Consider the following 13,935-nt stretch of genomic DNA (forward strand, 5'->3'; position numbering starts at 1 on the left):
TCACTGCATGTGGTGAGTGATGAATCACTGAATGGATGATGAACTGTTCTGAATGGTGCGGTTTATTATACATTGTACATTGTGTGCTGTGCACCACTGACCTGCATAGGATCTATGCGTGTTCTTCTGAATATTGAAAAGATGAGGCAAATGGTACTTTTTATCTGCCCTGAGGATGTTATGTATATTAATAAACTAGCATCTATGAAGAAAAGGTCCACATGCAACGACCTTTTCATTTGATAGCAAGAAAAGTCTGAATTAGTGAAAAGTCAGAATAAGTGATTACTTGGAATTTTAAAAAATCACCTTCAGGAACATTCAGTAGTGAAAACAAAGATTTATTAAATGGATTGATGGATATTTTATTGAATATATAATAATTCTTAGGAAATTCATATTTATATGAATTATAAGTGAGTAGGTGCTGCCCAAGTGCTTAAAAACAGTTTGTTCTTTTAAGAATCTTCACCATTCCTTCTAAGACTTTGCAGCATTTGGTGATGTCCTTAACAAACCATTGTATATAGCAGAGGATTAAACTGGAATCACACACAAATGGTCATATACTCCAAATATGAAGATGTAAACAGTTTAGAGTCTACTCTGAGCACCTACTTAGTGTAGTAGAGCTGAGCAGTTGAAGTCATTTGTTCTAAAATCACATAGGTCTAATCCTGAAATCCCCTCTTAACCATGTGACTTCGGACAGGTTACCTAGTACTTCTAACATCACCTGTGCTCATTTCTAAAATGGAGAGAATACTGATTAGTCATATCTTATATGATTTGGGGGCTACTGAACAAGATACTGCATGAAAAGTACTATAAATCATATTTACAACATATTAAAGATCAGCTGCTTCTATTATTAATATTAACACTATTAATAAGAAGTAATTTTACAAATGATGCTCTCTCCCTGTGAGAGGTTATGGATAACAACTCAGTCTATATTTGTTAGCATCATAAGAAGACAACTCCATATATAGTATTCTGCTCCCAGATTTCTGCTTCTTGTTTAAGGTGGGAGCAAAGAAATGACAGGTTCAATCCAAAATATCTTTGAGTTGTTCAGCTAACCCTGGGATTGGGTGAAGGATTTAGGACGGCTATGTTTTGTGTCTGAAATAAGGGGATTTCAAGACTCCTGTATTTACTACAGAGTATTCCAAACCTTTGCAGCTACCTTGAAACTCTCAATCATAATCAGCCAATAGGAAGAAGGGGCCCCAGGTAACTGTTGTAGAAACACTGCTGGCTTTTGCCCTGACTTCTTTTCTGCTCACTGCAGTAGCAACTTAGCTTCAAAATGTCCTCTTTAGTCATGCACTCTGATCAAAGTAGTTATTTAAAGATTGTGGCTAATGGTAGAGTAGATACCCCTGGTATTTCCCAGAGCAGAGCTCGCATTCTGGGAATCTTAGGTCCATGTGACTTCCTGAGTCAGTGATTCACACTGAGAAAAGAGATAGGTTTGGCATGACACAATCTGCAGATTCAAATAAATCCCCTGGGAGAGGATGAGGCTGCCGAGAGTCCTCTTTGCTGGCTCAAGCTCCCAGTGTATGCACAAAACACCCTGTCCCGGGCCCCAGATGTGTGCAGGTTTCTAATTGCCGGTGCTGCACTAAGATTTGAAGGGTGAGAGAGTTGCAAAATCACGAACACCGAGGGCGGTGTTAGGAAGGCAGCTTCCTGCACACTGTTGTAGGTGTTAGTGAGATTATCAATTGCTCCGGGAGAGACACAGGACTGGAGGGCTTGAGGAATGTGGTGGTCCCTCTCTTCGCTGTTTCTGCCCCCTGAGGTTGTGCTTTCTCAGGGATATGCACTCTGCACTTCCATTCCTGCAGTGAAATTAACTCGAGCTTGGCAGGTAAGTCTTTCAGCTCACCTTTAAAAAGAAAAGATATGTGAGCTGCGGTGGGGGTGGGCTGTACCCCATTTTCCTTACATTGGACGTATTTTATTGGTGCAAAGTGGTATTTGGAAGCTTAAATGTGGGGCAGAGGTTTGAAGTAGACAGATGAACTCTGTGGCCCTGAGAGAAGAGAAAGGATAAACAAAAGGAAGGGAAGGGGACTCAAGCATTTTTCTCCTAATAAATCTCTCATTTTTCTTGGAAATTTTGCCTCCAGGCCAATGCCTGGCCCCAGAACAGGGTCTTTGGCATGAGTTATAGCTGTGATGTTCCCTATTTTCCGTTTTTTTTTTTAAGTTGTCGCTGCATGGGAGCAGGCAGACAGAAACAGTGTTGCATGTTGTCAATACAGGCTGCAGAAGTCAATAAGCAGCCAGACAGAGAGTGAAATTGGAGGAGGCAGCTATAGATTTCTTAGGTTATTTCTTGTGAGTTTTTCAGAACTTGTGTGATTCAGGCTTGTCAGATACTATTTTGAGCTGGGCTGAGACAAACACATTCCCCTAGTGCACCAGATGTTGCCTGCAGCTTCCCAATTTCTAGAGGCACCTGGGTCGGCTTTCTTGGGGACAAGGGGATATCCAAGCAAGGGTCAGGAATGAGGGAATTGGAAACTATAATGGGAAAAACGACTGTTTTACTGCTCTAGAATCTAATAGCAATCATAATGTCACCCTGGAGATAATTATTATGCTGTTAGTGATCGGCTTGAGATCAGGGACTGTGCCTTATTCAATTCACTGCTTGGATCAGAGTGAATACTCAACAAATGTGCAATGATTAAATGTTAGTATCAAAATACAAACTTTTGGGGTAAGCTCAGATAGATATTCTGGGCTCTGCTTAGGATGATAAGATGGAGTAATGAGGGAGACTAATGTTGATTGGTGGATAATTATGAAGAAATGATTTCTGTTAAATAGTAGATTAATATCTGCAAGTGGAATTATTTGATAAGGACACACAAACACAGGGTCTGTTTGCCTGCCTATCATCTGTCTACTTTCATCTCTCTCTTGTGTTTTACCTGATTCCAGAAGAATTTCAGGAAGCTTATAGGACAAGTTTAATGAAAATTAGCATCATTAGGGATAAAAATGACAAAATATATAGGCTTCATCCAGCAGTCGATCTTCTGTGGTTCTACGGTGACATGGAGTACAGATAATTGAAATGTAAGGGTTACTGTAACTTAATTTGCATTTATTTTAACCTCTTCCACCAATCTCATGCTTGATGCTGCAAACCTAGAGTAAAGTAGATGAATGTTCTGGCCCTGCCCTTGGTCCTAGTGAGGTAAAACTAGCAAAGGGCTGGTAACAGTCATGCAGGGGATTGAGTCATACATGGAGGGTTGGTTGAACATTTTGCCCTTTGGAGGTGATAAAGCAGATAATTGGATGGCTCTTCTCCATTCTGTGGGCTGGGCTGCTCTTTCATAGCTTCACAGTGCTTTGCTTACTTTTTCTTCCCCTATTTGAAACTGAATCAGGAAGATCATATTTCCCTTTCAATCCTGCTTAATAAAATATTCTATTATTTTCTCAGCTGCAAAAGTATCCTATTATCACTGATCATTTCCTCCTCATCTCAGAGTGTTTGTCACTGGCCACAGTTTATATACAAGCTACACAGGCTGCCTGGAACTTGTACTGGCTTTATAGTGGATGCTGGGGAAGGGGCGGGGTGTTCCGGGTATCTGATGAATTCCTGCAACTGCAGGGCTGGGAGCCTGGCGGGGAGCCAAAGGGATTGTGGACAGATGCTGTGATTGTGGTCGGCCTGGCTCAGCTAATATTCCCAGACTTGGAGCTGGGGGGACACATTCACTTCATTCAACTCATACAAAAATATGGACTTAGTATCGACTATGTGTTAAGGCATGGAATTCTTGGCATACTCAGGGTGTCAAACCCGGGAGTCCATTTTCCCCAAGTAGCCGACTATGCTACCCACATAGCAGGTGCTGTTACATTGTCTTGTTTATTTCTGTTGGATGGGGAAAGAATTTTATCCTATTCACAAATGAGGAAACCGAGACTCACATATTATGCACCATGCCTAAGATTGCAGGTAGTGAGTGGATGAATAATGATCGAGACTGTTTACTTCAACCGTACTGCACATCTGTAAGAAAAGACATTCAGAAAAGACTCTTACAAGGCAGCACATGCTAAGGGCTAGAAAATTTGGTGAGAGATGACTCCCATGGAGAAGTAGAAATTAAGATGGGCTTCAAAGCATCAGCAGATGACAAAAAACCCAACCCAAACTGGCTTAAACAGTAAGGGGTTGGTTATTGGCTCATGCCGAGTTGGCTTTATCCTCAACTCAGCTACCTATTGTCCTCTGGACCCTATCCCCCAGAAGCTGAAGGATGACTGCGGGAGTTTCAGACTCCTACATAGTTCCTGTGGCCACTTTCTCTCATTAGCCTCAACTATGACTGGGGGTAGGCAGGAGATAGTTTATTCTGTATCCTCTACTAAATAGCATAGGTAAGACTAATAAAGAAAACATTTTGCAAAAGGAAAATCTGAGTAGGAGAAGGGCAATGAATGGTTGGTAGCCCACTAACGTCCCATAGCAGAGGATTTAGAGAGGCAAGGGGGAACAGAACTCCTCACAGCACAAGCCCTAGTAGCAGTGGAGGGTGGGTAAGCCTGGGTTAGGAGTTATGATGTCAGTCTTCTGATGTTCCTGAGAATAGATGTTTTGGCCAGCTATGTGTTATTACCAGTGCCCTCTGACCCCAAAACCACATTGCTGCATCCTGATAGCTTCCTCCTAGACCTCAGAGGTTGGGGGTGGGGGTGTGGGAGTCTTAGTCTACTAAGGTAGAAATCAGTGAACCAGTAGGGTCAGATCATGTCAGTGGAAGTGATCCCAAGATTCCCTGTCTAGTCTGAGGCTGCATATACCCTGAACTCTAATAGCCCATTGATGTCAGCTCTTGGCTACCTGCTCCAGTGAAACTTTGGTCCTAAAAGTCAGCAGGTGCTCAGTGATAAAGCAGGGTACAAGGAGACAGAGACAGGGTCTTAGGGACTGGGATCCTGTTGAATGGCCCTAAGATGATGTGACATTTGTTGTTTCACTAACTCCTACCAACTCATGCCTAGGTTTGCTCAAAGGGCTTTTGTTTCTGGAGGCGTATCCTGAGGTCATGAGTGGGAAGCTTAGTGCTTGGCCCATCAAAACAGAGAACTCTTGTTTTCTTTTCCAGAAAAGCAGAGAAGCATCATGGGTAATGAAAAAAAAAAGACTGCACTAGAAGGAATCAGGAGACATGAGTTTGACCTGGGGTCCACATGTACTGATTCCTGTTTGACTTTGTATAATCTTTAATTTCTGCTACTAAGTCCCCTATCAAGGTGTTTCTGTTGTTGTTGCTTTTTCTCTTCTTTCCTCAGGTAGAATTTTTATAGTCAAGCTTTGTTATTCTAGCAAAGAAATCTGGGGTTATGCTTTGGAAGGCCATTTCTTCCTGTGTTCGAACCAAATTGAATTTAGCAGGTGCAAAGGGCTACAGAAGAGACTTGGTGGTTGATAGAATTATAGCCAGGATTCAGAGGGCCATCAGGAGTCCTAGGCATTGACTCTTTGAGCCCTGTGCTGAAATCACCCCTCAAGGTTTCCTCTATCCAGGCTCTGCTCTTCTGTGTGTAACACCATGCCATGCCCAGCCACACTTGGGAATAATCTCAGATTCTGGATCTTTACCTCTCTTTTTAATTTTGCTGCTCAGCCTCTCTGTGCTGCCTTCACACATCCCATTAGTCAACAAAGTCCTATTGATTTTATATCCAAATTCCTCTTAAACCCACACTATCTTGTTCATCCCCAGTGTTTCAGTGCTATCCCTCCCCCATTGGACCCTTATAATTGCTGCCTTACTGTGCATGGGATATGAGAGGTCCTCCACAAATAGCATTTGAACAAATGCAGAATGAGATAATTACACAGGTGAAATGGCATGAAACAGGCCTGGAGTTCTCAGTATTCTACTTATATAAGATAAACATGGGTTGGTATTTCTAGAAATAATTATAGGAAAGAACTAGGTCCTTTTGTAGCCAACTCACCATGTGTCTGAAGTTACCTTATTTCCATCTCATGAAGATGTTTAACAAGTTTACGTGAAACAAACAGTTTCTACTGAGAAGACAATGCCCAAGTCTTCCCACATTCTGACGATGTGCCACACCCTCCCCTGCTTCTCTAAGGTCTCATTTTACCTTCCTCATTTTGCCAGCCTCTGGGAAACTTGATCTAAGCCTATGCAATGCTAAAAGTGCCTGCTTAACAGCTTGGAAAGGAGGAGAGGCAATTTATTTGCTCAATTGAATTACCTGTTTACACTTCTGATCTCCCAAGCATATGTCAGAACAAGAAGATAATAGAAGAAATTGTTAACATTGCATGGAACTAGGGAGTCCACATATAAGAGAAATTTATCACATGAAAATATTTGCTTTCTTTGGAGGTGAATCTCTTTCACCATCAGAATTGCCTCCCTCCTGTCATTTGCCTTGCAACAAATTTTCCTTTACAGTATCTTTACTCAGGGTGCTTTCCCTCTGAAAACAGAAACACCTAGTTGACATCTCACCACTCTGCTGCTTTGGTCGCATCCTAGTGACAGAATGACAAGCCCACTCCATAGGTGCCTCTGAAGAGCTTATTTCAGGGAGCTGCAAGACAACTATTTGCTCAGAAAATTCTCATGAGGGATGGTTTTCAAGCAGGAAGGAGAGGGAATTCCTGGTACACTTCCCCCTCTGCATGCTGGAGAAATGAAGAAACACTTGAAGGCAAAGTCATAAGTCAGGTTGAGGATGGCTTCTGGTGGAGTGGTTTGGAGATTTCATCTCAAGTTGAGAACTGTTCCGGAACAGCTTCTACCTGACTTGTTTATTTCTCAGCTATTAATAGAACTAACAGAGTGAGGATGGTCCAGGAATCTCTCCCATAATGTCCTACTTCAGGGCTTGAAATTCTATTAGAAATTCAATTTTAATATCATGGGATAAAACATAAATGCATGAATCTCTTTGCAGAACCCCTGCCAAGGGACACCCTTCAATAAATACTTATGAAGCTGGACACTGGGTTGGTTGCTACAAATACAAAGAAAAGCAAGTCATATCATCTCCTACCAAAGAGCTCACAACCTGGATGATGATGCCAATTCTAAGAATAACAAGAACAGGTGTAGATGGTGGTTGCTATATGCTAGGTACCATTCTATGTGCTTTACATGCTGAAGTCATTGCATTATCACAAGCCTATAAAACTCTTATCACTATTTTGTAGGTGAGGAAACTGGGACACTGGCTTGTTAAGTGTCTTGCCTGAATCACAGGATTAACATGTACAAGGCACTATGAGAGCAGAGAGAAAAGAGGCGTGGTCAGGGAGTAAGAGAGACACATGTATAGACCACTGATGTGGACTCATCATCTCCATAACTGGCCCTTTGCCCTTCCTTTGCATTCAAAATTATTCTCACTCTCTCATTCAATTTAGCTATTCCTATGAAGGGGTGAAAATCCCTAACCTCTTGATATGAATTTAGCATTCAAAGGCACCTGAGATGAGAAAGACAAAAAGTATTCAATATAATTTGGGTCTGCTTGTTGATTTTTCTCAGGTTTGGTCAAGAGGCTGAGAAGCAAGTATAATGCAATGACACACAGATAAGCAGCATATTGAAAAGGTAGATCTCAATTTCTACTATTTCCACCAGACATTATGACCCTTTTTCAGTTTTGGTAGTCTTTCAGGATTATTTTGATTATAAGTGACAGGAAAACCCAACCCAAACTGCCTTAAGTCAAAGAAAATTTTAGAGGGTCCCATAAGGAGAAAGTCTGGGGGTTGCTCTGGGTCTAGGAATAGCTTGATGCAAGGTCTCGTGTAATATTGCTGGGTTTTCTGTTCTCATCTTTCAACTTAGTTCTACTCTCCTCTTGCCTCATGATCACAAGATTGATGCAGCAGCTCCAACCCTTACTTTGCTTAGCTTCTGTCTAGGGGGAGATATAAAAGTTACTTTTCTGAATTATCAGAAAGATTCCTGGGCTTTTCTATCGTTGGCCCTATTAGGTTGCCTGCCTATTTCTCGATCAGTAACTGTGCCCAGGGAAATAAATTACACTGGTTAGCTTAGGCCAATGGGTATAAGAATAAAATGAAAGTGGACAACCAGTAAGTCTCTGAGGAAATTCAGTTTATGTTGGAGACAGGTAGTGACATCTTCAATGGAAGCTTCTCAAGTGATCTATATTGTAGCTCTGTTAGATGGCTATACAGAGCCATCCCTCCAGGGCTGACAGCATCTATAATACCTATGTTTCCTTATTCTCCTCCTTACCTATCAATATGTCTGCTCTATGCTCAGGAATATTCCAAAGTGGCTCAGTGGCATGAAGAATAGGAAATAATGTCTAAATGGACTATAGGACATAAGCTGGGTTTTTCAATGACCTTTAAGTTTCTTAACTCCTGAGCCAGGGTTCTTCTTCAGACCAGAGGGACCCCAAACATCTTTGGTCCTACAGATGGTGTTGGTTGGGTATCAGCATATGGAGAGATATGTGGGTGGGAGCAGCTGATGTCAGAAGGCCTGAGTTGGAACATTGGAGTAGAATCAAAGGAAAAATCTTGAGCCTTCAGCTGATGAAGAAAAAACCTCCTTAGCTGAAAAATGCAAAACTCTGGCAGACTCCTTGTAAGGATGATGAAGAAGAGACACAACTTCCTGAAGTAATTAAAACTCCACAGGAGGGATATTATTATATATGGGGGTTACTAGAAGGAGAGTCAGGATTAGGGTTAGGATTAGGGGAGTTATTAGATGGGGAGTCAGGGCCTCCTGCCATGGGAACTTCTTGTCAGTGATTTCTTCCCTTGGCCCTCAGATAGGCAGCTTGGTGGAGAAGGCTTATACTTCTTAGCTGGGTGACCTTGGATAATTCACTTAATCTCGTTGAGTCTAGATTTCATAATCTGTAAATGAGGATAATAGAAAGACCAAGTTCATGGAGAAATTATGAAAATTAAATGAAAATGTTATGTTCAAACTCATGCAAGCTTGGCCAATAGCCAACAATTTGGTCAACATTAGTTTCAGTTATTTTCTCCCTGTCTGTAAACTCTAGAGTTTACAAACTCAGCAATTTGGAGGTTTTTCTCCCCACGCAGCACATGACTTCACAACACTAAGCATGTCAATAGTGAGTTAACTTGTCATTAATGTATGGGTTTTGTTATGTTTGTTTTTGAATTAGTATTTTGAGCAGTTATACCAGATCACAGAATAGTGGAGGGGTTCTGATTAAGCTGAGCCTTTCCCTGCTGCAGCACAGACCCTGGGTGAGGGCCATTTGTATTGGGATCCCTGCCTTGCCCCTGACTAACCAGATCACTTTGGTCTGTGACCTCAGTGTACTGATTATCAAATGGGGATAATAATACCTTCCCACAAGGTTATTGTGAGAATTTGAGACAATTCATAGAAAACCTGGCTCTTTTATGAACTGTGCATTCATTCATTGTTAGTGCCCACTCTGTGGGATTTTTCAATTTAAAACATCACTTCCATGCATAGCTGTCTCTGGAAGCCTATGGGCCCAGAGTACCTCATCTGGTGATGGGGAAGCCCCCTAAATTGCTTATACGTATACATGTAAAATCAAAATCCACCAGTGCAGTTCCCCCTGCACCTCCCCCTAGCCAAGCATGGGACCAGGGTAACTGCCAGCTTGCTTTTTCCAAGGGATGACCCTGTTTTCATGCTTCTGTGATTTACTTACAGAAAGGATTATCACATTGGATGAGAGGTTGAATTTCACAGACCTCAAATGTCCTTTTCCAACTCTGAGATTTTATGTGTCTGTGTTTTCATTTCCAAATAGAAAATAACCCTTATCATTGCTAATGGTATTCCCTTAAGCAAGTTATTTAACCTTTCTATTTCTCAATTTCTTATTTTTAGAATGGAACTGATTATATTCCCTACATCCTAGGATGGTTGTGAGATTTAAACAAAGAATGCATGTAACCTGTTCAGCACAAAGAAGTAAGACATTAGTGGTGCTCACTGATAGACATTTCTTATTTGGGACATAACAGAGTGACATTTCCTGACTCACTTGTCACTGGAAGGGGCTGTGTGACAAGTCTGGCCAATGAACTGTGAGCCCAATAAGGTCTGTGATTTCTGGATCAGGGCACTGAAGTGTGGATGGCACAGCAGCCATAACATTCAACATGGTGGCTGGTCAGTCAGCCTGGGTCCTGAGCATCCCAGCCAACATAATGGCAGGTACTGTGAGAGGGAAATAACTTGTGGTGTACTAAGGTGCTTGAAGTTTGGAGGTTTTTTTTTTTTAACTGTTCCATAACTTCACCTACATTGATTGATACACACATTTTTTTACTCAAGATAACAATAACTAATATTACTTGGGCATTTAGTATGTGCCAGGTGAGTATTGGTTCACATTTTGTAATACTCTAAAACATATGTGTTATTATTAATCTCATATTTAGATGGGAAAACTAAGATTAGAAATGTTAAGTAACTTACCCAAGGTTACCCAGCCAGTAAGGGGAAGAGTGGGGATTTAAACCCATGTCACGTGACTTCAGAGTTTGAGCTCTTAACCACTGCTCAGCCGACTCCATAGACCAAACCTGTGGTTTCCTGGTATGATCAACCAATATTAATTCTGCTTTCCCTTTCTCTTGAACTGCATCCCCTCTAGTTGCATTTGGAAGTGATTTTCTTTGTTGGCCGTTACTCTTCAGAGTGGTGGTGAGGTTGGGAAACCAGCAGAGTGGCCTGCTGTGGGGAATGAATGCTGATGTTGTCATAGGAAGTCTCTCATTTTCTTTGCTTTGCTTGATGACTTTTTGGTTTTTAACCTGTTATTTAAGCCAAAATCTTTGATATGGGAATAGGAAGCCTCTTAAGAGAAGGAAGAAGTGTTATCTTCTTACCTTTGCTTGAAGGCATCAAGAGGATCGTCATGGGTCAAAGCCAGAGCCTGAGATGGGGATTCTTCTTTAAGTGATTTGTTGAGGGAGTGCTCTTGGGGAAAAGCTATAAGGAAGTGAGGGAGGCAGAGTAGGGCGAGGGAAGCTAAGCAAAGATGTGGTATAGCTGAGGTCTAGCTCAGCCTGATCCACGGAGGAGCTGAGCATGACTTGTGACAGAGTTTGCTCTGCATTGAGGCAACAGGGCTAAGCATTTTTTTTTTTTTTTTTTTTTGGACAGAGTTTTACCCTTATTGCCCAGGCTGTAGTGCAATGACATGATCTTGGCTTGCCGCAACCTCTGCCTACTGGGTTCAAGCAATTCTCCTCCCTCAGCTCCTGAGTAGCTGGGATTACAGGCATGTACCACCATGCCCGGCTAATTTTGTATTTTCAGTAGAGATGGAGTTTCTCCATGTTGGTCAGGCTGGTCTTGAACTCCCGACCTCAGGTGATCCACCTGCCTTGGCCTCCTAAAGTGCTGGGATTACAGGCATGAGCCACCATATCTGGCCTGGGCTAAGCTTTTATACCCCTGCATCAGGTGGCCATTGGCCTTGGGTGTAACCTCCCAGATGTCTCCAGGTGAAGTGGCTCCCATTAGCTAAAGACAATTCTGCAGAGAAGGATGATGTGCAGTGCAATTAGCAGCCAACACCTGTAGCAGTTGGGGGATGAGTGCACTTGAAGGTAAAGGAGATCTGGAAGGGGCACCAAAAACATCCACTATAGTGTTTGAGGTCAGTGGCCCATCTGATACGGCTTAGCTCTGTGTCCTCACACAAATCTCACCTTGAATTGTAATAATCCCCACATGTCCATGGGAGGGACCTTGTGGGAGGTAACTGAATTATGGGGGAGGCTTTTTCCCATGCTGTTTTTGTGACAGTGAATAAGTCTCGCGAGATCTGATAGTTTTATAAAAGAGAGTTCCCCAGCTACTCGGGAGGCTGAGGCAGGAGAATGGCGTAAACCCGGGAGGCGGAGCTTGCAGTGAGCTGAGATCCGGCCACTGCACTCCAGCCTGGGCGACAGAGCGAGACTCCGTCTCGGGGGAAAAAAAAAAAAAAAAAAGAGTTCCTCTGCACACACCCTCTTGCCTGTCACCATGTAAGATGTGCCTTTGCTCGTCCTTTGCCCTCTGCCATGATTGTGAGGCCTCCCCAGCCATGTGGAACTGTAAGTCCATTAAACCTTTTTTCTTTGTAAATTACCCAGTCTTGGGTATGTCTTTACTAACAGCATGAGAACAGGCTAATACACCATCCTTTTTGGATTTGTGATTTTTTTTTTCTGGGGGTGATATTGTCAAGTTGAGAGGAGGTAGTGAAGTGTGTAAGGTGTAAGTGTAGTGGTGACATGTGGCCTTGTCAAGGCCTTAGCATATGCCTTTTATTGACACTCAAGTGTTGTGTGTGTGACTGTGTAAGGGCAGGGTGGGTGTTGTGCACACTGTCCTGATCTTTAGACCTAGAACTGACACATTGTGTCTAGTCACCAGGGGAGTTGTCCCTTTCTATCTTTTTAAATGGGCAAGTTGGATGCCAAAAATGTTTAGGCAATTCTGGTGGTGTTTTCCTTTCTCATGAAATAGGCAGTTTCAACCTCATAGACCAAGAATCAGCCACTCTGCCTAACAATACTAATACTAACACCAATGCCCTTTATTAAGTGCCTATTAAGTGCCAGGGGATTTATTTGTATTACGAGATCTATTCCTCTCCACGACCCTGCAAGATAGGAATCATAGGATCTGTTTGATGGTCCAGAATAATAAATATTAGGAAGAATCAGCATTTTGTCCAAGGGCACACCATTTAAACAGTTTGCGTCAAAGTAGCAAAGAAAATAAATCACAGCATCAAAGAACAGGAGATTAAGAGAAAATGATGAAAAACCACACGATCATGGAGGGGTAGAGAATACTATATTTATAATGGAGAAGTCTGACTCTTTGGATTAATATAAAAATCTTGCCATGTAGCATGTGGGAGAGGAGAGCAAGGGTGGCTCACATGCTGGAGACAGGATTTGGTTCCAAGCTATCTGACTCTAAGGCTGATGCATCTTTCTGTGCCATGGTATTTTAATAAGCATGTAATTTAGAAATGTCCACCCACTTACTTCTGAACCATAGATTTCATTACAGGAGAGTGAACACCCAGGTTTTGGATACAGACAGACTTGAGAAACGACTCTAAGACTTGGGCAGGTTATTAATCCTCTCTATGCCTCAGTTTCCTATTTGTTAAATGGGGATACTATTTAGCTTGTATGACTGTCATATGGATGAGATGTCAGCATATATACAAATTGTCTATCACGTAAAAAGCACTCAGTCTATGCCAGTTATTATAATATATTCATGAGGAAGTTTCAATTTTGTCAAGGAGAAAAGATGCTGTGTCAGTTCTTTACTCTTTCGTAACAAACTGTCACAACATTTGGTAGCTTAAACAATAACAATTTATTATTTCCCATGAGTTGATGGGTTGACTGGGTAAGCCGTCCAGTTAGTTATATTTCATGTAACGTTAGCCTGGTCATTTATGTGGTTGCATTCAGCATGAACTTAGCTGAGCCTGGGATGTACAGGAAGGCTCCTTCGCAAGGTCTCTCATTGCTCAGTTGTCTAACCCAGCTTCTTGCATGGTGACTAGATTTCAAGATCTCCAAAGTGGAAGCATCCCTGCTGCTATGGACTGAATGTTTATGTCCCCTTGAAATTGATATGTTGAAGCCTTTATCCCCAGGGTGATGGTGTTTGGAGGTAGGGCATCTAGGGGTCATTAGAGTTTGATGAAGTCATGAGATTGGAGCACTTACGATGAAATTAATGTCTTGAGAAACGAGGAAGAGATGAGATCTCTGCATGCATGCACCAAAGAAGGCCATGGGAGGACAGATCCAGAAACATGGCTTTCACCAAGAACCCAACCATGCTGGCACCCTGATCTTAGACTTCCAAC

General features: G+C 42.1%; 1 protein-coding gene across 1 annotated transcript in view; it reads left to right on the forward strand.

Annotated features, from left to right (window-relative positions):
* Nucleotides 1-1,719: 1,719 nt before the first annotated feature.
* Nucleotides 1,720-13,935, forward strand: part of NRXN3 (neurexin 3) — a 600,687-nt gene continuing 588,471 nt past the window's right edge. The window contains exon 1 of the mRNA XM_015144213.3: nucleotides 1,720-1,879. The gene's annotated coding sequence lies outside the window, so the exon portion shown is untranslated. The remainder of the gene's footprint in view (nucleotides 1,880-13,935) is intronic.

This window comes from Macaca mulatta, chromosome 7 (assembly GCF_049350105.2).
Source record: "Macaca mulatta isolate MMU2019108-1 chromosome 7, T2T-MMU8v2.0, whole genome shotgun sequence".
In the NCBI taxonomy this organism is placed as follows: Eukaryota; Metazoa; Chordata; class Mammalia; order Primates; family Cercopithecidae; genus Macaca; species Macaca mulatta.